The sequence below is a fragment of the Pristiophorus japonicus genome, chromosome 4, assembly GCF_044704955.1.
Source record: "Pristiophorus japonicus isolate sPriJap1 chromosome 4, sPriJap1.hap1, whole genome shotgun sequence".
Classification (NCBI taxonomy): Eukaryota; Metazoa; Chordata; class Chondrichthyes; family Pristiophoridae; genus Pristiophorus; species Pristiophorus japonicus.
This window is the reverse complement of record NC_091980.1, coordinates 211,728,835-211,750,446: the sequence shown is the minus strand read 5'-3', so window position 1 is coordinate 211,750,446 and position 21,612 is coordinate 211,728,835. Positions and strand designations below refer to the sequence as shown.

Sequence of the window (21,612 nt, the reverse complement as noted above, 5' to 3'; positions counted from 1 at the left end):
GGGGATAGCAACTATGCCACCACCGGCGTTGGAGCTGACCCACCCACACAGTATGGTCAGAGCAATACAATCACCGGTCTGTGTTGCGGTCATGTAATGTAACTAAGTTTACTGCACTGTAATGTTGGGCTCAAGTGATGCACTGAAATGTTGGGAGCATGTAACGCAATGTATATGTATATGTGTATTGTCTGTCTGTGATATGTAACGCAGCAGTGATGGACATTTAAATAACACCGCGCTACGTCACTGTACTCATGTAACCCTGACCCCTCCCCTGGTGCCAAGCATTTTTAAATGTTGTTTTGTACATCCAGACTCGGAGGATTCAGATCAGACCTCCGCAAAGAGACCAGATGACAGATCCACTGCCTCCACCTCTAACATCACCCAGCCCTCTTCCGACTTCACCCCTGCCAGAGGTAATGAAGAGGAAGAGGAACATCAGCTGATCCTGGAGCTGGGGGAGGTGGAGGTGGGAGTGTAGACGGAGGAGGATACACCAGTTCAATGTGGGCCAACTGGAACATCCTCTACCATCGACTCTATATTCATGGGATTCCCCCATGCCTCCTCTGATTCTGTGGGACCAAGCAGTGCGCAGCAACGCATCTCCAGCGTTGCAGCGCCTTTGCCACAGTGACGGAGGTCGGTGCAGAAAAGGTCAGTTTCTGCAAGACAGATAGGTGTGTACTAAGACATAGTACACAGGCCAGCATCGACATAGGTCGAGAGCTGCTCAAGGCCACGGCTACGATGGCCGGAAACATCGCGGCGCTATCAGAACGACAGTCGGAGGATATGTTGCATCTGATCACCGCAATGGAGCGAACCGCCGACTAGGTCGATGCCATGCGCCAATCAACGGGATCGGGACATGGCGCAGAATCCCCCCGTGCCATTGTAGTCGGGTCGACAGCACCCGAGGGTGGGGAGCTTCCAGCCCTGAAGCCCTGCCTTCCGCATCACGAGCTTCTCCTGAGGCCCCATTCATTGCGCCTGCAATGTCTGACCTCTAACGACAGCAACAGCACTCAGGATGCACTGCTGCACGCCAGCTTGGTACTACCACCGGGAGGTCTGGGCTCAGGGGGAGTGCGGAAAAAAAAGAGTCCAAGGGTGATGGAGTACAGGGTCGAGGACATAAAGGATGCTTTATTGGAGTTAAGTGTTCATTGTTCATTTAAATTAGTTGAAATTTGATGTTTAAAAGCTTATTTCAAGTTGTTAAAAGATAGAGTTATAAGTTTTACAAACTTTTAAAATTGTATATTTTTACATTTTTACACAAATGTTTCAACTGAATTTAAGCACTCTTGTACAGTGTCAAACTTTTGGGGTAACAGTCATCAGGGTCCCAAAATGCAGCTCTCCACATTCAAGCAATGAGCTGCTGACGTAACAATTTTACAGTGGCATAAGCTCCATGTGCCCTCCGCTGTGGTGTTTGGGGTGGGAGGGGGGGAGGGTGCCAAGAGCCAGGTGGCGAGGCCGTACCCTTTGTCCCACTGCATCCAGCATTTACCTTGTGGCTCAGACTGCAACAGGTCAGACACAGTGCTCTCACGCAAGATGTGTGCATCATGGATGCTCCCTGAAAAGTAGGCATTATGCGCTGCGTATGGTCGCAGACGAGCTGCATGCTGAGGGAGTGGAATCGCTTACGGTTTCGGTACACCTCCGCCTCCTGTACAGCAACTTCATGCCGTTCCATGGCTTTCATGTTCTCTTGGCAAGATACTGTTACAGCGAAGCTGCCAACTTCTTGATGTCTGTATTTAACTGCGCATGTGCGGTCGCTGGAAGCTGCTGCCCGATTTACACTTTAACGATCTCAAACTTCTCTTTTTCAGTGAGAACATGCCCAATTGATATAATTGTTCTTCATAATCCAGTGGCTGCATCTCCTGAAACATTCTGGTTGCTCTCTTCTGTATCCTTTCGATAGCTGCAATATCCTTTTCATACTAAAGCAACCATAATTGTACACGGTGGGCCTGAATTTGCAGTCGGAGGCTTCCCACGGGAAGCATCCGACCAGCAAAAAAATCGACAAATTCACTTTTTTCCTTGAGATCCACAGAGACTTGCGCTCCTGGACCTCTACGCATGTCTGCGCATAGAGGCCCACATATACCGGGGCGTATGCGGTTCGCAAGCCGGCCCAACCAAAGAGGAAGATCCCCATTCATGCTTATGTGCTTCCGAGTGGGAGCACATAAAAAATAAATTTAAAATAAATAAACCATTTTAAATTAATTAAAATACAACATAAACATTTAAAAAAAAACATTAAAACATTTAAATTTATTTTTCAAAGTGGCTAAAAATAAACTTACCTTATTTTACATGTGTTTTAATGCTTAAATGAATCAATTTTTTTTTAATGTTTTTTTTTAAAACTCGTGCACTGGTAAAAGCAGGCCTTGCGTCTGATGCGTAGCACATGCCTAAACCTGGAATGTGTGCAGCTCCTATGGACACGCGTGTACCTCGTACGCATCCATAGAGGCCGCAAAATACGGCCCAGTATTCCAAGTGCTGTCGCACCATTGATTTATAAAGTTTCAAGGTGACCTCCCTATTTTTGGATCTGTTCACCTTTTCATACATCGCAACATCTGATTTGCTATCAATTAAGACTGCCAATCTTTCATTTTCCATGCACGTTGGGCCAAAAATTGCAGTCTCTACGGGCAGGTATGATATGCGTACGCACCCAGAGGCCCTGCAAATGCTGGTTCTCGCCACGCAATACACATGTGCCAAAATCCGGCACTTACGAACTGTCAATGTTTTTTGACAGTTCCAATGCATCCCTGGGAGAAGGGCCTTCGCGGGCGGAGATTTGGGCTATTTGCCCAACTCTTGCCCAGCGAATGTCATTCAAACTCTTACGCCTGGTAAAAAGCAGGCGCAATGCCTGCTTTTACCAGCAGAAGAGTTTTACTGGATAAAAAAAATAAATGTAATTACTTATTTTTATATTAAAACTCCTGTCTATGAAGGCAAGTTTATTTTTAACACTATTAAAACATTTTTTTTTAATTTTCAAAAAAAATACATTTTTCTCTAAAATATTTAATTTAATGCAATTTCTATTCACTTTTTAAAAAGTGGTGTTTTTTTAAATTTATGTTTTATGTGATTTTAGAGATATTCTCATTGATAGTAATGGGAGCTGCAAGCTCCCATTACTATGAATGAGAATACTACATTATGATTGATGGTCCAGGCCCACGGTAGCCCAAGATACCAATATGCTCCTGGAATATGTGGGCCCCTATGCTGGAGTGTGTAGCTCGGCCTCGGAGCGCAAGACTATGGCCCCAAGCTTCCACATGATTTGCTCCTGATTTTTAGGGGCAACTGGTGTAGAACGGAGTATCTTAGAAATCGGAATTCTCGTCATTTAGTTTGCTCCAGTTCTAGTCAGTTAGAACAGTTTCACTTTGGAACAGAATTTCTTTTTCAAAAGGGGGCGTGTCCGGCCACTTACGCCTGATTTCAAAGTTTTGTGAGTGAAAATTTACTCCAAACTAACTTAGAATGGAGTAAGTGAAGATTTTTGTACGCTCGAAAAAACCTTGTCTACACTTTAGAAAATCAGGCGTAGGTTACAAATCAGGCGTAGGGAATGGTGGGGGGGGGGGTGTTTAAAGGGAAGTTTACAAACATTAAACACTTCAGTTTTACAAATAAAGAGCCATCATCAATAATAAATGATAAATACATCAATAAATCAACCAATAAATCAATCAAAAAAAATTAATAAGAAATAATTTTTTTTTTAAATCAATAAATAAAACATTTTCTACTTACCGACTGCAGCATCGGGAGCCCTCCAACAGCGTGCTGGGATGACCCCCTCAGTGTGTCTCTGTCAGTGTCTCTATCTCTCTATCTGTCTGTGTGCCTCTCATTCTCTGTCTGTCAGTGTCTGTGTTTCTGACAGCGAGGGGAGGGGGAGGAGGGGGGTAGAGGGAGCGAGGGGGGAAGGGAAGGGAGGGAAGGGGGAGAAGGGGGAGAAGGGGGAGGGATGGGGGAGAAGGGGGAGGGATGGGGGAGAAGGGGGGGGGAGAAGGGGGAGGGATGGGGGAGAAGGGGGAGGGATGGGGAGAAGGGGGAGGGATGGGGGAGAAGGGGAGGGATGGGGGAGAAGGGGGGGGAGAAGGGGGAGGGATGGGGGAGAAGGGGGAGGGATGGGGAGAAGGGGGAGGGATGGGGGAGAAGGGGAGGGATGGGGGAGAAGGGGGGGGAGAAGGGGGAGGGATGGGGGAGAAGGGGGAGGGATGGGGAGAAGGGGGAGGGATGGGGGAGAAGGGGGAGGGATGGGGGAGGAGGAGGGATGGGGGAGAAGGGGGAGGGAGGGGCCCGAAGCACGCAGCCCCTAGCCCTGGCTGAATGGCCTCACTGGGGCTGCGTGAATAAGGCTCCTCCCACGGCCAGCTCCTGCTTCCTCCCGACCCAACTCGACTCCCGCCTCCGGACCGGACCCGACACCCGCTCCCCCCCCCACCCCCCCAGACCCGACCCAACACCTGCTCCCCGCCCCCGGACCGGACCCGACACCCGCTCCCCCCAGCCCCCGACACCCGCTCCTTACCCCCCCAATCTCCTTCCTCCCCCCCAATCTCCTTTCCCCCCCTTCTCCCCTTTATACCCTTCTCCCCCCTTCTCCCCAGGGCGCCTGGAGCTATTGCACTTGCGCGCCCACTGTAGCGCGCATGTGCAGAGGTCCCGGCACTGTTTTCAGCGCAGGGACCTGGCTCCGCCCCCTACAGCTCCTACTGCGCTGCGCCAAGGGCCAGAGGACTTGCAGGGAGGTGGAGAATATGGAGGGTTTTTTTTAGGCGCACTTTGTGGCGCGAAAAATGGGCGTCCGGGTCGGGACTGCGCCGTTCTAAGCGCGGCTCGAAACTTGAGCCCTATGTTCCTCCAGGACCACCAGGTATTTTCGTTAAAAACAGGCATCCGCCCACGGGAAGCTTCCGACCGCAATTTTTGGCTCAATATTTTCTTTCCATTTAAGTAATAGACTCTTCCTGAATTCTGTGTCCCCATGTGAAGCACTTTACCTTTCTCTACATTGAATTTCATCTACCACCTGTCTGCCCGGTTCCCAAGTATATTCAAATTTTCCTTTAGCTTATCCTGTTCAGCTTTGGGATTTACCACCTTCGTTAGCTTTGTATCATCTGCAAATTGATCCAGATCCATTTATGAAGGTAGTAAACAAGAGGTCCCAAAACAGACCCTCATTGGACCCCACTTGTAACATTCTCCCAGGCTGATGACAATGCCTATACTACTACCCTCTGGGTTCTATCGGACAACCAATTACATATCCATTATAAAATATTTTCACGGATTCCTGCTTTCCAGAGGAACTATCAAAGGTTGACTGAAGTTCAAGCACACCACATCCACTGCCTTACTCCTATTGAACTCCTTTGTCAAACCCTCAAAACCAGTAAGTTAGATTAGCAAGACCTCCCCTTCATGAACCCATCTTGTATGATTTAATTTGTATCCAGATGCTCCATGATCTTATCTTTAATTAACAGTTTCCATAACTTTTCCCACAATGGGTGTCAAACTTACTGGTCTGTAGTTCCCTGGGTCACTTTTGATATCTTTTTTAAAAATAGGAGTAACAACTGCCTTTCTCCAGTGCCCATATTTCTCAGATTTGTGCCAGAGTTCCTGCAATTTCCTCACTTATTTCCTTAAGGATCCTCAGATGCATATTATCCAACCCGAGATTTATTTACCTTAGATTTGCACAGCTATTCAGCAACCATGCTGGTAATAATGTGAATAGTGTCAGGGTATTGGTGAGGCCGCAGCTGGAGTACTGCATGCAGTTTTGGTTACCTTACTTAAGGAAGGATATACTAGCTTTGAGGGGGTACAGAGACGATTCAAGAGGCTGATTTCGGAGATGAGGATAGATTAAGTAGACTGGGTTTATACTCGTTGGGAGTTCAGAAGGATGAGGGGTGATCTTATAGAAACATTTAAAATAATGAAAGGGATAGACAAGATAGAGGCAGAGAGGTTGTTTCCACTGGTCAGGGAGACTAGAACTAGGGGGCACAGCCTCAAAATACGGGGGAGCCAATTTAAAACTGAGTTGAGAAGGAATTTCTTCTCCCAGAGGGTTGTGAATCTGTGGAATTCTCTGCCCAAGGAAGCAGTTGAGGCTAGCTCATTGAATGTATTCAAATCACAGATAGATAGATTTTTAACCAATAAGGGAATTAAGGGTTATTGGGAACGGGCGAGTAAGTGGAGCTGAGTCCACGGCCAGATCAGCCATGATCTTGTTGAATGGCGGAGCAGGCTCGAGGGACGAGATGGCCTACTCCTGTTCCTAATTCTTATGTTCTTATGTAAGTAACCTCAGCGATGCCCTCTAGTTCCCTTCACAGATCAAGTAAGTTATCTGTCTCCTCCTTGGTAAATACAGAGGCAAAAAAATTATTTTGCACTTTTGCAAACTGTGCGCCCTCATCCAATCCCATTTTCAGTGGCCCCACTCCATTCCCTTGTTATTCTTTATCCCTTCAAATAACACAAAAAAAATTTTATGTCTTTAAGCTTGGTACCTTTTCTTTGCATGGGTACACAATAGTTAATTGCATTCTAAATCACCTCCTTGAAGTAACTCCATAGTTCCTCCACTCTCCTAGTATTATTAAACCTTCCAGGCCCACTTGGAAAGTCTACTCAAGCATATTTGTTGCGTGGGGGATAAAAGCAAAACTGAGACTTTTTCTAAAAGTATAAAGCGATGGTTAGGTTAGTGGATTGGGACAAATATTGAAACAAGGTAAACTAACTCAAGGAACTGGTCAGGAGGGCCAAAATGAAAATTAGGGTAGCATAGCAGGGAATGGTGAAAGAAATGTCAAGCACATCTATAAATACATTCACAGTAAGCCATTTAGGAAGCAAACATTTACTTAAATGACTAGTAAGTGAATACTTGGGTAATCTGGGGTGTTTTTTGGTGCTGCTGATTGAGAGAACAATGATGGTCACGACACAGAGGGCTTCCTACTTTTCTTCAAACAGCACCATGGGATTTTATACATCCAGCTGAACAGACTGACTGGCCTCAGTTTAATGCCTCATCTGAAAGATGACCCCTCTGAAAATGCACTCTCAGTACTTCACTGCAGCATTAGCCAAGAGTGCGTGCTCAAGTGCTAGAGCAAGGCTTGAATCCATAACTCAGACAAAACTGCTACTAACTGAGCCAAGCCCATACACATCATAAACTCAAGTAAAATGAAAAGATCACTATTAGTGTACGAATGCATTTGTGAATGCTAACTGAGCTCTCACACCAATACAAAAGCAAAATACTGGGGATGCTGGAAATCCAAAATAAAAACAGAAAATGCTGGAAATACGCAGGTCAAGCAGCATATGTGGAGAGAGAAACAGAGTTAACATTTCATGTCGATAACCTTTCATCAGAACTGGAAAAAGTTAGAGATGCAACAGATTTTAGCAACTGCAAGGAAAGGGGGAAGGGAGGAAAGATCAAAATGGAAGGTCTATGACAGGGTGGAAGGCAGGAGTGATTAAATGACAAACAGCATGGTAGTACAAAGCAAAAGGAGATTATCATTACTATCTCCTTTTGCTTTCAACGATCATACCTCTTATCATTTAATTACTCCTGCCTTGCACCCCACCACAGATCTTCCCTTTTGTTCTTTCCTCCCCTCCCACTTCCCTTGCTTAAAACACTGAAACATAGAAAATAGGTGTAGGAGTAGGCCATTTGGCCCTTCAAGCCTGCACCACCATTCAATAAGATCAGGGCTGATCAATCACCTCAGTATCCCTTTCCTGCTTTCTCTCAATACCCCTTGATCCCCTTAGCCGTAAGGGCCATATCTAACTCCCTCTTGAATATATCCAATGAACTGGCATCAACAACTCTCTGCGGCAGGGAATTCCACAGGTTAACAACTGTCTGAGTGAAGAAGTTTCTCCTCATCTCAGTCCTAAATGGCCAACCCCTTATCCTAAGATGATGTCCCCTGGCTCAGGACTTCCCCGACATCGGGAACATTCTTCCTGCATCTAACCTGTCCAGTCCCGTCAGAATCTTATATGTTTCTATGAGATCCCCTCTCATCCTTCTAAACTCCAGTGAATAAAGGCCCAGTTGATCCAATCTCTCCTCATAACAGTCCAGCCATCCCTGGAATTAGTCTGGTGAACTTTCGCTGCACTCCCTCAATAGCAAGAACGTCCTTCCTCAGATTAGGGGACCAAAACTGAACACAATATTCCAGGTGAGGCCTCACTAAGGCCCTGTACAACTGCAGTAAGATTTCCCTGCTCCTATACTCAAATCCCCCAGCTATGAAGGCCAACATACCATTTGTCTTCTTCACCACCTGCTGTACCTGCATGCCCACTTTCAGCGACTGATGAACCATGACACCAAGGTCTCATTGCACCTCCCCTTTTCCTTATCTGCGGCCATTCAGATAATATTCTGCCTTCGGTTTTTTGCCCCCAAAATGGATAACCTCACATTTATCCACATTACACTGCATCTGCCATGCATTTGCCCACTCACCTAACCTGTCCAAGTCACCCTGCAGCCTCTGAGCATCCTCCTCACAGCTCACACCGTCACCCAGTTTAGTGTCATCTGCAAACTTGGAGATATTACACTCAATTCCTTCATATAAATCGTTAATGTATATTGTAAAGAGCTGGGATCCCAGCACTGAGCCCTGCGGCACTCCACTCGTCACTGCCTGCCATTCTGAAAAGGACCCGTTTATCCCGACTCTCTGCTTCCTGTCTGCCAACCAGTTCTCTATCCACGTCAGTACATTACCAGCAATACCATGCACTTTGATTTTGCACACCAATCTCTTGTGTGAGACATTGTCAAAAGCCTTTTGAAAGTCCAAATACACCACATCCACTGGTTCTCCCTTGTCCACTCTGCTGGTAACATGCTCAAAAAATTCTAGAAGATTCGGCAAGCATGATTTCCCCTTCATAAATCCATGCTGACTTGGTCCGATCCTGTCACTGCTTTCCAACTGCACTGCTATTTCATCCTTAATGTTTGATTCCAACATTTTCCCCACTACTGATGTCAGGCTAACTGGCCTATAATTACCCACTTTCTCTCTCCCTCCTTTTTTAAAATGTGGTGTTACATTAGCTATCCTCCAGTCCATAGGAACTGATCCAGAGTCGATAGACTGTTGGAAAATGATCACCAATGCATCCACCATTTCTAGGGCTCTTCCTTAAGTACTCTGGGATGCAGACAATCAGGCCCCGGGATTTATCGGCTTTCAATCCCATCAATTTCCCCAACACAATTTCCCGCCTAATAAGGATATCCTTCAGTTCCTCCTTCTCACTAGACCTACTGTCGCCGAGTACAATAGGAAGGTTATTTGTGTCTTCCTTCGTAAAGACAGAACCAAAGTATTTGTTCAATTGGTCTGCCATTTCATTGTTCCCCATTATAAATTCACCTGAATCCGACTGCAAGGGACCTACGTTTGTCTTCACTAATCTTTTTCTTTTCACATATTTCTAAAAGCTTTTGCAGTCAGTTTTTATGTTCCCTGCAAGCTTGCTCTCCTACTCTATTTTCCCCCTCTTAATTAAACCCTTAGTCTTCCTCTGTTGAATTCTAAATTTCTCCCAGTCCTCAGCTTTGTTGCTTTTTCTAGCCAAATTATATGCCTCTTCCTTGGCTTTAACACTATCCTTAATTTCCCTTGTTAGCCATGGTTGAGCCACCTTCCCAGTTTTATTTTTACTCCAGACAGGGATGTACAATTGCTGAAGTTCATCCATGTGATCTTTAAATGTTTGCCATTGCTTATCCACCGTCAACCCTTTAAGTATCCTTTGCCAGTCTATTCTAGCCAATTCACGCCTCATACCATCGAAGTTACCTTTCCTTAAGTTCAGGACCCTTGTTTCCGAATCAACTGTGTCACTCTCCATCTTAAGAAAGAATTCTACCATATTATGGTATCGCTTCCCCAAGGGGCCTCACGCAACAAGATTGCTAATATTAGTCCCTTCTCATTACACATCACCCAGTCTAGGATGGCCAGCTCTCTAGTTGGTTCCTCGACATATTGGTCGAGAAAACCATCCCCAATACACGACAGGAAATCCTCCTCCACCGCATTGCTACCAGTATGGTTAGCCCAATAGCTTGAATTCACTGGAGTGCAGAAGACTGAGAGGGGATCTCATAGAAATGTTTAAAATTCTGATGGGTTTAGACAGGTTAGATGCAGGAAGAATGTTCCCAATGTTGGGGAAGTCCAGAACCAGGGGTCACAGTCTAAGGATAAGGGGTAAGCCATTTAGGACTGAGATGAGGAGAAACTTCTTCACCCAGAGTGTGGTGAACCTGTGGAATTCTCTACCACAGAAAGTTGTTGAGGCCAATTCACTAAATATATTCAAAAAGGAGAGAGATGTAGTCCTTACTACTAGGGGGATCAAGGGGTATGGCGAGAAAGCAGGAATGGGATACTGAAGTTGCATGTTCAGCCATGAACTCATTGATGGCGGTGCAGGCTCAAAGGGCCGAATGGCCTCTCCTACACCTATTTTCTATGTTTCTAATATGTAGATTAAAGTCACCCATGAAAACTGCTGTACCTTGATTGCACACATCCCTCATTTCTTGTTTGATGCTGTCCCCAACCTCACTACTACTGTTTGGTGGTCTGTACACAACTCCCACTAGCGTTTTCTGCCCTTTGGAATTCCGCAGCTCCACCCATACCGATTCCACATCATCCAGGCTAATGTCCCTCCTTACTGTTGCATTAATTTCCTCTTTAACCAGCAATGCCACCCGCGCAGTTAATTCGTCCACCTTATTCCGAATACTCCTCACATTGAGGCACAGAGCCTTCATGCTTGTCTTTTTAAACACACTTTGCCCCTTTAGAATTTTGCTGTAATATGGCCCTTTTTGTTTTTTGCCTTGGGTTTCTCTGCCCTCCACTTTTACTATTCTCCTTTCTATCTTTTGCTTCTGACTCCATTTTATTTCCCGCTGTCTCCCTGCATAGGTTCCCATCCCCCTGCCATATTAGTTTAACTCCTCCCCAACAGCACCAGCAAACACTCCCTCCTCGGACATTGGTTCCGATCCTGCCCAGGTGCAGACTGTTCGGTTTGTACTGGTCCCACCTCCCCCAGAACCGGTTCCAATGCCCCAGGAATTTGAATCCCTCCCTTCTACACCACTCCTCAAGCCACGTATTCATCTGAGCTATTCTGCGATTCCTGCTCTGACTAGCACGTGGCACTGGTAGCAATCCTGAGATTACTACTATCGAGGTCCTACTTTTTAATTTAACTCCTAGCTCCCTAAATTCGTCTCGTAGGACCTCATTTCATTTTTTACCTATATCGTTGGTACCTATATGCACCACGACAACTGGCTGTTCACCCTCCTTTTTCAGAATGTCCTGCACCCGCTCAGAGACATCCTTGACCCTTGCACCAGGGAGGCAACATACCATCCTGGAGTCTCGGTTGCGGCCGCAGAAACACCTATCCATTTCCCTCACAATCGAGTCCCCTATCACTATCGCTCTCCAACTCTTTTTCCTGCCTTCCTGTGCAGCAGAGCCAGCCACAGTGCCATGAACTTGGCTGCTGCTGCTCTCCCCTGATGAGTCATCCCCCTCAACAGTACTCAAAGCGGTGCATTTGTTTTGCAGGGGAATGACTGCAGGGGATCCCTGCACTACCTTCCTTGCCCTGCTCTTCCTGTTGGTCTTCCATTCCCGATCTGGCTGTGGACCCTTTACCTGTGGTAAGACCAACTCACTAAATGTGCTATTCACATCATTCTCAGCATCGTGCATGATCCAGAGTGAATCCACCCACAGCTCCAGTTCCGCAATGCGGTCCGTCAGGAGCTGGAGACGGATACACTTCCCGCACACGTAGTCGTCAGGGACACCGGAAGCGTCCCTGACTTCCCACATGGTAAAGGAGGAGCAGAACACGTGTCTCAGCTCTCCTGCCAAGTCTTAACCCTTAGATAAATTTAAATTGGCAACAACAATGCTAAAGGTTACTTACTGATAAAGAAAAGAAAAAAGAAAAACTACTTACTAATCACCAGCCAATCACTTATCCCCTTGGCTGTAACGTCACCTTTCTATTTCTTTTTTGCCTCCCTGCTGCAGCTGGTCTCACCTGTTACATCTGTAACCTTTTCAAGTTCTGATGAACTGTCATCAACCTGAAACGTTAACGTTGTTTCTCTCTCCATAGATGCTGACTGACCTGCTGATTATTTCCAGAATTTTCTGTTTTTATTTGAATTCTCACACTGTTAAGTTCAGTGACTCCAAATGTTAGCCATTGAAAAAAATTCACCCTTTTCAACTTTGACCAATTCCCCAATCGGGTTATCAGATGGAGGCCCCAACCTGCGTGAGAACACCAGCAGCAGGTCGGGGCCATAAAAGGAGCGGCGAAAGGCCTCTGGAGCAGCGTGCAGGCATACTACCTCAGGGAGCAGTGCGAGCTGGTGCAGGAGGGCGACGGCAGCCAAGAGTGAGGTCATCAAGGTCCAGGTCGGTGATTGAAGCGTGGGCAGATACAGCAGGAGCGGCGAGATCGGGGCGAAGGAGCGACGAGAGACTGCAGAGGGACGTGATCGGGGCCCAGGAGAGCTGAGAGTTGAGAGTTGAGAGTTCGGGGCTATTGTATCTTGCATAAAGAATCTGACCAGATACTGTGAGCTCAAATTAACGTGTGACCTCAGGCCTCAGGGATGAGGTCCTACGAAACAAATTTAAGGAGCTAGGAGCTAAATTAAAAAGTAGGACCTCAAAAGTAGTAATCTCAGGATTGCTACCAATGCCACGTGCTAGTCAGAGTAGAAATCGCAGGATAGCGCAAATGAATACGTGGCTTGAGCAGTGGTGCAGCAGGGAGGGATTCAAATTCCTGGGGTATTGGAACCGGTTCTGGGGGAGGTGGGACCAGTACAAACCGGACGGTCTGCACCTGGGCAGGACCGGAACCAATGTCCAAGGGGGAGTGTTTGCTCGTGCTGTTGGGGAGGAGTTAAACTAATATGGCAGGGGGACGGGAACGAATGCAGGGAGACAGAGGGAAACAAAAAGGAGACAAAAGCAAAAGACAGAAAGGAGATGAGGAAAAATGGAGGGCAGAGAAACCCAAGGCAAAGAACAAAAAGGGCCACTGTACAGCAAAATTCTAAAAGGACAAAGGGTGTTAAAAAAACAAGCCTGAAGGCTTTGTGTCTTAATGCAAGGAGTATCCGTAATAAGGTGGATGAATTAACTGTGCAAATAGATGTTAACAAATATGATGTGATTGGGATTACAGAGACGTGGCTCCAGGATGATCAGGGCTGGGAACTCAACATCCAGGGGTATTCAACATTCAGGAAGGATAGAACAAAAGGAAAAGGAGGTGGGGTAGCATTGCTGGTTAAAGAGGAGATTAATGCAATAGTTAGGAAGGACATTAGCTTGTATGATGTGGAATCTATATGGGTAGAGCTGCAGAACACCAAAGGGCAAAAAACGTTAGTGGGAGTTGTGTACAGACCTCCAATCAGTAGTAGTGATGTTGGGGAGGGCATCAAACAGGAAATTAGGGGTGCATGCAATAAAGGTGCAGCAGTTATAATAGGTGACTTTAATATGCACATAGATTGGGCTAACCAAACTGGAAGCAATACGGTGGAGGAGGATTTCCTGGAGTACATAAGGGATGGTTTTCTAGACCAATATGTCGAGGAACCAACTAGGGGGGAGGCCATCTTAGACTGGGTGTTGTGTAATGAGAGAGGATTAATTAGCAATCTCGTTGTGCGAGGCCCCTTGGGGAAGAGTGACCATAATATGGTGGAATTCTGCATTAGGATGGAGAACGAAACAGTTAATTCAGAGACCATGGTCCAGAACTTAAAGAAGGCTAACTTTGAAGGTATGAGGCGTGAATTGACTCGGATAGATTGGCAAATGATACTTAAGGGGTTGACTGTGGATGGGCAACGGCAGACATTTAGAGACCGCATGGATGAACTACAACAATTGTACATTCCTGTCTGGCGTAAAAATAAAAAAGGGAAGGTGGCTCAACCGTGGCTATCAAGGGAAATCAGGGATAGTATTAAAGCCAAGGAAGTGGCATACAAATTGGCCAGAAATAGCAGCAAACCCGGGGACTGGGAGAAATTTAGAACTCAGCAGAGGAGGACAAAGGGTTTGATTAGGGCAGGGAAAATGGAGTACGAGAAGAAGCTTGCAGGGAACATTAAGACGGATTGCAAAAGTTTCTTTCGATATGTAAAGAGAAAAAGGTTAGTAAAGACAAACGTAGGTCCCCTGCAGTCAGAATCAGGGGAAATCATAACTGGGAACAAAGAAATGGCAGACCAATTGAACAAGTACTTTGGTTTGGTATTCACTAAGGAGGACACAAACAACCTTCCAGATATAAAAGGGGTCAGCGGGTCGAGGAAGGAGGAGGAACTGAGGGAAATCCTTATTAGTCGGGAAATTGTGTTGGGGAAATTGATGGGATTGAAGGCCGATAAATCCCCAGGGCCTGATGGACTGCATCCCAGAGTACTTAAGGAGGTGGCCTTGGAAATAGCGGATGCATTGACAGTCATTTTCCAACGTTCCATTGACTCTGGATCAGTTCCTATGGAGTGGAGGGTAGCCAATGTAACACCACTTTTTAAAAAAGGAGGGAGAGAGAAAACAGGGAATTATCGACCAGTCAGCCTGACCTCAGTAGTGGGTAAAATGATGGAATCAATTATTAAGGATGTCATAGCAGCACATTTGGAAAGAGGTGACATGATAGGTCCAAGTCAGCATGGATTTGTGAAAGGGAAATCATGCTTGACAAATCTTTTGGAATTTTTTGAGGATGTTTCCAGTAGAGTGAACAAGGGAGAACCAGTTGATGTGGTATACTTGGACTTTCAGAAGGCTTTCGACAAGGTCCCACACAAGAGATTAATGTGCAAAGTTAAAGCACATGGGATTGGGGGTAGTGTGCTGACATGGATTGAGAACTGGTTGTCAGACAGGAAGCAAAGAGTCGGAGTAAATGGGTACTTTTCAGAATGGCAGGCAGTGACTAGTGGGGTACCGCAAGGTTCTGTGCTGGGGCCCCAGCTGTTTACACTGTACATTAATGATTTAGACGAGGGGGATTAAATGTAGTATCTCCAAATTTGCAGATGATACTAAGTTGGGTGGCAGTGTGAGCTGCGAGGAGGATGCTATGAGGCTGAAGAGTGACTTGGATAGGTTAGGTGAGTGGGTAAATGCATGGCAGATGAAATATAATGTGGATAAATGTGAGGTTATCCACTTTGGTGGTAAAAACAGAGAGACAGACTATTATCTGAATGGTGACAGATTAAGAAAAGGGGAGGTGCAACGAGACCTGGGTGTCATGGTACATCAGTCATTGAAGGTTGGCATGCAGGTACAGCAGGCGGTTAAGAAAGCAAATGGCATGTTGGCCTTCATAGCGAGGGGATTTGAGTACAGGGGCAGGGAGGTGTTGCTACAGTTGTACAGGGCCTTGGTGAGGCCACACCTGGAGTATTGTGTACAGTTTTGGTCTCCTAATTTGAGGAAGGACATTCTTGCTATTGAGGGAGTGCAGCGAAGGTTCACCAGACTGATTCCCGGGATGGCGGGACTGACCTATCAAGAAAGACTGGATCAACTGGGCTTGTATTCACTGGAGTTCAGAAGAATGAGAGGGGACCTCATAGAAATGTTTAAAATTCTGATGGGTTCAGACAGGTTAGATGCAGGAAGAATGCTCCCAATGTTGGGGAAATCCAGAACCAGGGGTCACAGTCTAAGAATAAGGGGTAAGCCATTTAGGACTGAGATGAGGAGAAACTTCTTCACCCAGAGAGTGGTGAACCTGTGGAATTCTCTACCACAGAAAGTTGTTGAGGCCAATTCACTAAATATATTCAAAAAGGAGTTGAATGAAGTCCTTACTACTAGGGGAATCAAGGGGCATGGCAAGAAAGCAGAAATGGGGTACTGAAGTTGCATGTTCAGCTATGAACACATTGAATGGTGGTGCAGGCTCGAAGGGCCGAATGGCCTACTCCTGCACCTATTTTCTATGTTTCTCCAGCCTGTGAGGCCTCCTTATGGACAGGTGCTCCCAAGGGATTGTGGGATCCCTTGGGACTCCAGGGGATAAACCCTCTGGTCGTTAAACAAGGTATTTACATATATAACAACAACACCTCCCCCCTCCCCCCCACCCCGTCCCCTCCCCTCCCCTCCCTGCCCAAAAGTCAATAGTGTAACTATTTACAATGTGAGTCGATCTGAGGCCTTCCTTTCCCTGGTTAATCATCTCGGTGCAAATGCTGGTTTTGGTGAGCAGTTTGTTGGGCCCTCGCTGGACTGCTGCGCAGCTAGCCTTGCTGGGCCGCTGGGCGTGGTGAGTCCCGCTGGGCTGTTGCAGGTGATGGATTCTGCTTCGTGGTCAACCGTTGGGTCGGTTGTCACTTGTGTGTGTGTTGGAGGGTCGAAAAAGGTCAAGTCTACTGTGAGGCCTCCTTCTGGACAGGTGCTCCCAAGCTGTGGGTTATTCTGGATAGTCTGTGAATCTGAGTTTGGTTTGGTCCAAGTGTTTCCTGCAGGTGAGTCCATTTGAAAGTTTGACCTGAAACACCCTACTCTCCTCTTTGGCCACGACAGTGCCAGGTAGCCACTTGGGATCTTGTCCATAGTTTAACACAAATACAGGATCATTAATCTCAATTTCGCGTGACACATTTGTGCGATCATGATATGTATTCTGTTGAAGCCGCCTGCTCTCTACCTGTTCGTGTCGATCAGGGTGGACTAACAAGAGCCTTGTCTTAAGTGCCCTTTTCATGAGCAGTTCCGCGGGGGGAACCCCAGTGAGCGAGTGGAGTCTTGTGCAGTAACTAAGAAGGACTCGGGATAGGCGAGTCTGCAGTGAGTCTTCCGTTACCCTCCAAGCTCTGCTTGATTGTTTGCACTGTTCGCTCTGCTGGCCCATTGGACGCTGGTTTGAACAGGGCAGAAGTGACATGTTTGATCCTACTGCAGGTCATGAACTCTTCGAACTCGGCACTGGTGCAGCATGGCCCATAGTCACTCACAAGGACATCGGGCAGGCCGTGCGTGGCAAACATAGCCCGCAGGCTTTCAATGGTGGCAGCAGACGTGCTTGCCGACATTATCTCACATTCAATCCATTTGGAGTACACATCTACAACCACAAGGAACATTTTTCCCAAGAATGGGCCTGCATAGTCGACTTGGACCCTGGACCACGGTTTGGAGGGCCAGGACCATAAACTTAGTGGCGCCTCCCTGGGTGCATTGCTTAGCTGTGAACATGTGTACATTTGTGCACACAGGTCTCTAAGTCCACATTGATACTGGGCCACCACAAGTGGGATCTGGCTATCGCTTTCATCATTACAATGCCTGGGTGGGTACTGTGGAGGTCACTAATGAAAGTGTCCCTGCCCTTTTTTGGCACCACTACCCAATTACCCCATAGCAGGCAGTCTGCCTGTATGGACATTTCATCTCTGCGCCGCTGGTACGGCTTTATTTCTTCCTGCATCTCTAAAGGGACATAGAAACATAGAAAATAGGTGCAGGAGTCGGTCCTTCGAGACTGCACCACCATTCAATAAGATCGTGGCTGATCACTCACCTCAGTACCCCTTTCCTGCTTTCTCTCCATACCCCTTGATCCCTTTAGCAGTAAAGGCCATATCTAACTCCCTCCTGATTATATCCAATGAACTGGCATCAACAACTCTCTGCGGTAGGGAATTTCACAGGTTAACAGGACAGTAGACCAACTCCGTGGCGCACAGTTTTTTTTTTTTTTACTCAGGACAGTAAGGGGTCCTGGCTCGTCCAGGTTCTAATCTGTCGGGTGGTAACAGGTGATTTGCTCACTCTCGAATGCTTCCATTACCATAACTAAATCAGCGGGCTGTGCCATCTCCACCCCTGTAGCGGGCAGTGGCAGCCTACTGAGAGCATTGGCATAATTTTCTGTGCCTGGCCTGTGGCAGATGGCGTAATTATATGCGGACAACGTGAGCACCAATCTCTGGATGCGGGCCGATGCATTCGTATTTATCCCCTTACTTTCAGAAAAGGGGGATATAAGCGGTTTATGGTCGGTTTCCAATTCAAATTTGAGCCCGAACAGATATTGATGCATTTTCTTCACCCCGTAAACACACGCCAACGCTTCCTTTTTGATCATGCTGTCGGCCCTCTCAGCCTTAGACAGACTTCTGGATGCATAAGCAACCGGTTGCAATTTCCCAGATTCATGAGCTTATTGCAATACACACCCGACACCTTATGATGCTAGTACCAAATGCTTACATGGATCATACAACACAAGCAATTTGTTTGAGCATAACAGTTTTCTAGCTTTCTCAAAGGCATTTTCTTGGCTTTTACCCCATGCCCATTCATCTCCTTTACACAGTAAAGAGAGCAGTGGTTCTAACAGTGTGCTAAGACCCAGTAAGAAGTTACCAAAGTAGTTCAGGAATCCTAGAAACAACCGTAGCTCCGTCACGTTCTGTGGTCTCGGTGCATTCTTGATTACCTCAGTCTTCAAATCGATGGGCCTGATGCCGTCCGCCGTGATTCTTCTCCCCAGGAACTCCACTTCAGGCACCAGAAAACGCACTTCAAGCATTTTAACCTGAGCCCCACACGATTAAGTCGACCAAGAACCTCCTCCAGGTTCTGCAGGTGCTCGACGGTGTCCCGACCTGTAACCAAGATGTCATCCTGGAAGATGCGCGGGACCGACTTCAGCAAGCTTTCCATGTTCCTCTGGAATATCGCCGCAGCTGATCGAATCCCAAACGGGCATCTGTTGTAAATGAAGAGACCTTTGTGCGTGTTGATGCAGGTGAGACTCTTCGATGATTCCTCCAGCTCCTGCGTCATGTCGGCCGAGATCAAATTCAGCTTCGTGCCCAGCATCGCAAATAGGTCTTTGGCAGCGGGTATTGATCCTGCAGGGAGAAACGATAGATAGTTACTTAGTAATCACCACAGATTCTGACGGTGCCGTCTCCCTTGAGGACTGGAACAATCAGACTGGCCCACTCATTGAATTTGATCGGCGAAATGATGCCCTCTCGTTGCAGCCGGTCCAGCTCGATCTCCACCCTCTATCATGTACGGTACCACTCTCGTCCTGTGATGGATGGGTCACGCCCCCAGAATCAAATGGATCTGCACTTTTGCTCCTTGGAACTTCCTGATACCCAGTTCGAACAGCGAGGGAACTTGTTTAATACCTGGGCACATGACGGACAAGAGTGCTCGGATGTCGTCCCAGTTCCAGCGTATCTTTTCCAGCCAACTCCTGCCGAACAGCGTGGGGTCATCGCCCGGTCGCATCCAGAGTGGTAACTCGTGCACCGCTCCATCGTAGGAGACCTTTACGGTAGCACTGCCGATTACGGGAATCAGTTCCTTTGTTTATGTTCTCAGTTTAGTACGTATGGGAGTCAGGACTGGCCTTGAGGCCTTACTGCACCACAATTTATCACAAGTCTTTTTGCTCATTGTGGACTGGCTTGTGCCCGTGTCCAGCTCCATTGACACCGGGAGTCCATTTAATTCAACCTTCAGCATTATCGGGGACACTGTGTGGTGAATGTGCGCACCCCATATACCTCTGCCTCCTCGGTCTGAGGCTCTGGTTCATCATGATCCCCCATGGATCTGTCCTCCTCTCCTATGGTGGTTTGCAGGATTACGAGCTCGCCTGCGCATACATTGGAAGTGTCTCATTGTTCCACAGACCTTGCAAACGTATCCTTTGAAGCAGCATGAATGGAAGCGATGATCACCTCCGCAGCGCCAACAAGGTGTTAATGGCCTTGCATTCACCACCATTGATGGTGGACTCAGACATCTGCAAATGTGCAGCTGCAGGCATGCGAGTCCTGCCCTGCACGTTACGATACGAAAACAACATTACTTTGTTCACAGTACTTGCAACAGCACTCGTGTGCTGAGAGATTTGTTTGGTATGGTCACTGGTGGCGATGAACCCCTGGGCTATTGCTATGGTTTACTCAAGGTTTGGGTCTCTGCAGTCAAAAGTTTACGAAGTATTTCTTCATGGCCAATGCCAAGTACAAAGAAGTCCCTGAGCATGTGTGCCAAGTGTCCTGCAAATTCGCAATGTCCTGCAAGGCGTCTTAGCTCGGCGACGGAGCTCGCCACTTCCTGGCCTTCAGACATCTTATACGTGGAGAACGGTACCTCGCCATCAAACTGCTTTCCTTCGGGTTTAAATGCTCCCGGACCAGTGTGCACAAATCATCGTATGACTTCTCTGTGGGTTTCACTGGAGAAAGCGGATTTTTCATGAGGCCATATGTTGGTGCCCCACAAACGGTGAGGAGGATCGCCCTTCCTTTGGCAACGTTCGCTTTTCCTTCCAGCTCGTTGGCCACGAAATTTTGGTCGAGTCACTCCATGAAGGTTTCCCAATCATCTCCCTCCAATAATTTCTCCAGGATGCCCACAGTTCTCTGCATTGTTGCGGTGGGGTTCATTATCCGTATCTCATCTTGCATAAAGAATCTGACCAGATACTGTGAGCTCAAGTAATGTGTGACCGTAGTCTTCTGTTCAGGTCTCCAGAGTGCCTCTCCAGCCTGGGGGGCCTCCTTATGTACAGGTGCGCCCAAGTGATTGTGGGATCCCTTGGGACTCCAGGGGATGAGCCCTCTGGTGGTTAAACAAGGTATTTACAGGTTTACATATATAACAGGGGCCAGCTCACACTGCACTAGGTCTGTGCAGCAGAGCAGATCTCCAGTCGTCTTGGATTACCCTTGCCATTGGACCAAGACCTAGCTGTGTCAAGCCCATGTGGTGGCTGGTGTGCAACGGCCACATCTTCCATCCTTCAGCATGCAGTTCGGGACCGGGAATATTAGGTCCTTCATTGAAACACCTGTGAACTCATTCCTTTTTTGGTGTGGAAGCAAGTCATCCTTGTTTCGAGGGACTGCCTATGAATCAGGTTATCCGCACTCATTACAAACAAAAATATTGTAAAGAGTAGTGAGACAAAGGAGTGGACTAATCTACAAAATTAGCACGGAAATTACAGAAACTAGTTCGCATAAAGTCAAGAGCAGAAAGGATTTAAATTTCACAACCGTACTAAAACTGTAAGATCTATTCTATTTTCAGCCTTTCACAAAAAAGTGGACAATATCTAACCTTTACTGATGTGCTATGATATTTATACAATAGGTGGACCTGATAACTTGACAAATGAGTGAAAAGAATGTACACCCTAAATCCTATATGGTCACTAAATAAAACAAATGCATCACTAAACTAGTAACTGGCATGTATTATTTATAAAATGAAAGTACTAAAAAGATCCACATTTTCAGCAGATATTTTAAATCAGCCTATTTTTCGAATGTTAATGCGGGAACTCGCTTCCGTGAAGCTGGAACAGTCCATG

The 21,612-nt window shown here is 46.8% G+C and overlaps 1 protein-coding gene across 1 annotated transcript in view; it reads right to left on the bottom strand.

Moving 5' to 3' along the window:
• The window catches only part of LOC139263260 (neuronal PAS domain-containing protein 3), a 1,415,846-nt gene that overhangs the window by 1,336,002 nt on the left and 58,232 nt on the right, over positions 1–21,612 (bottom strand). The window lies entirely within an intron of this gene.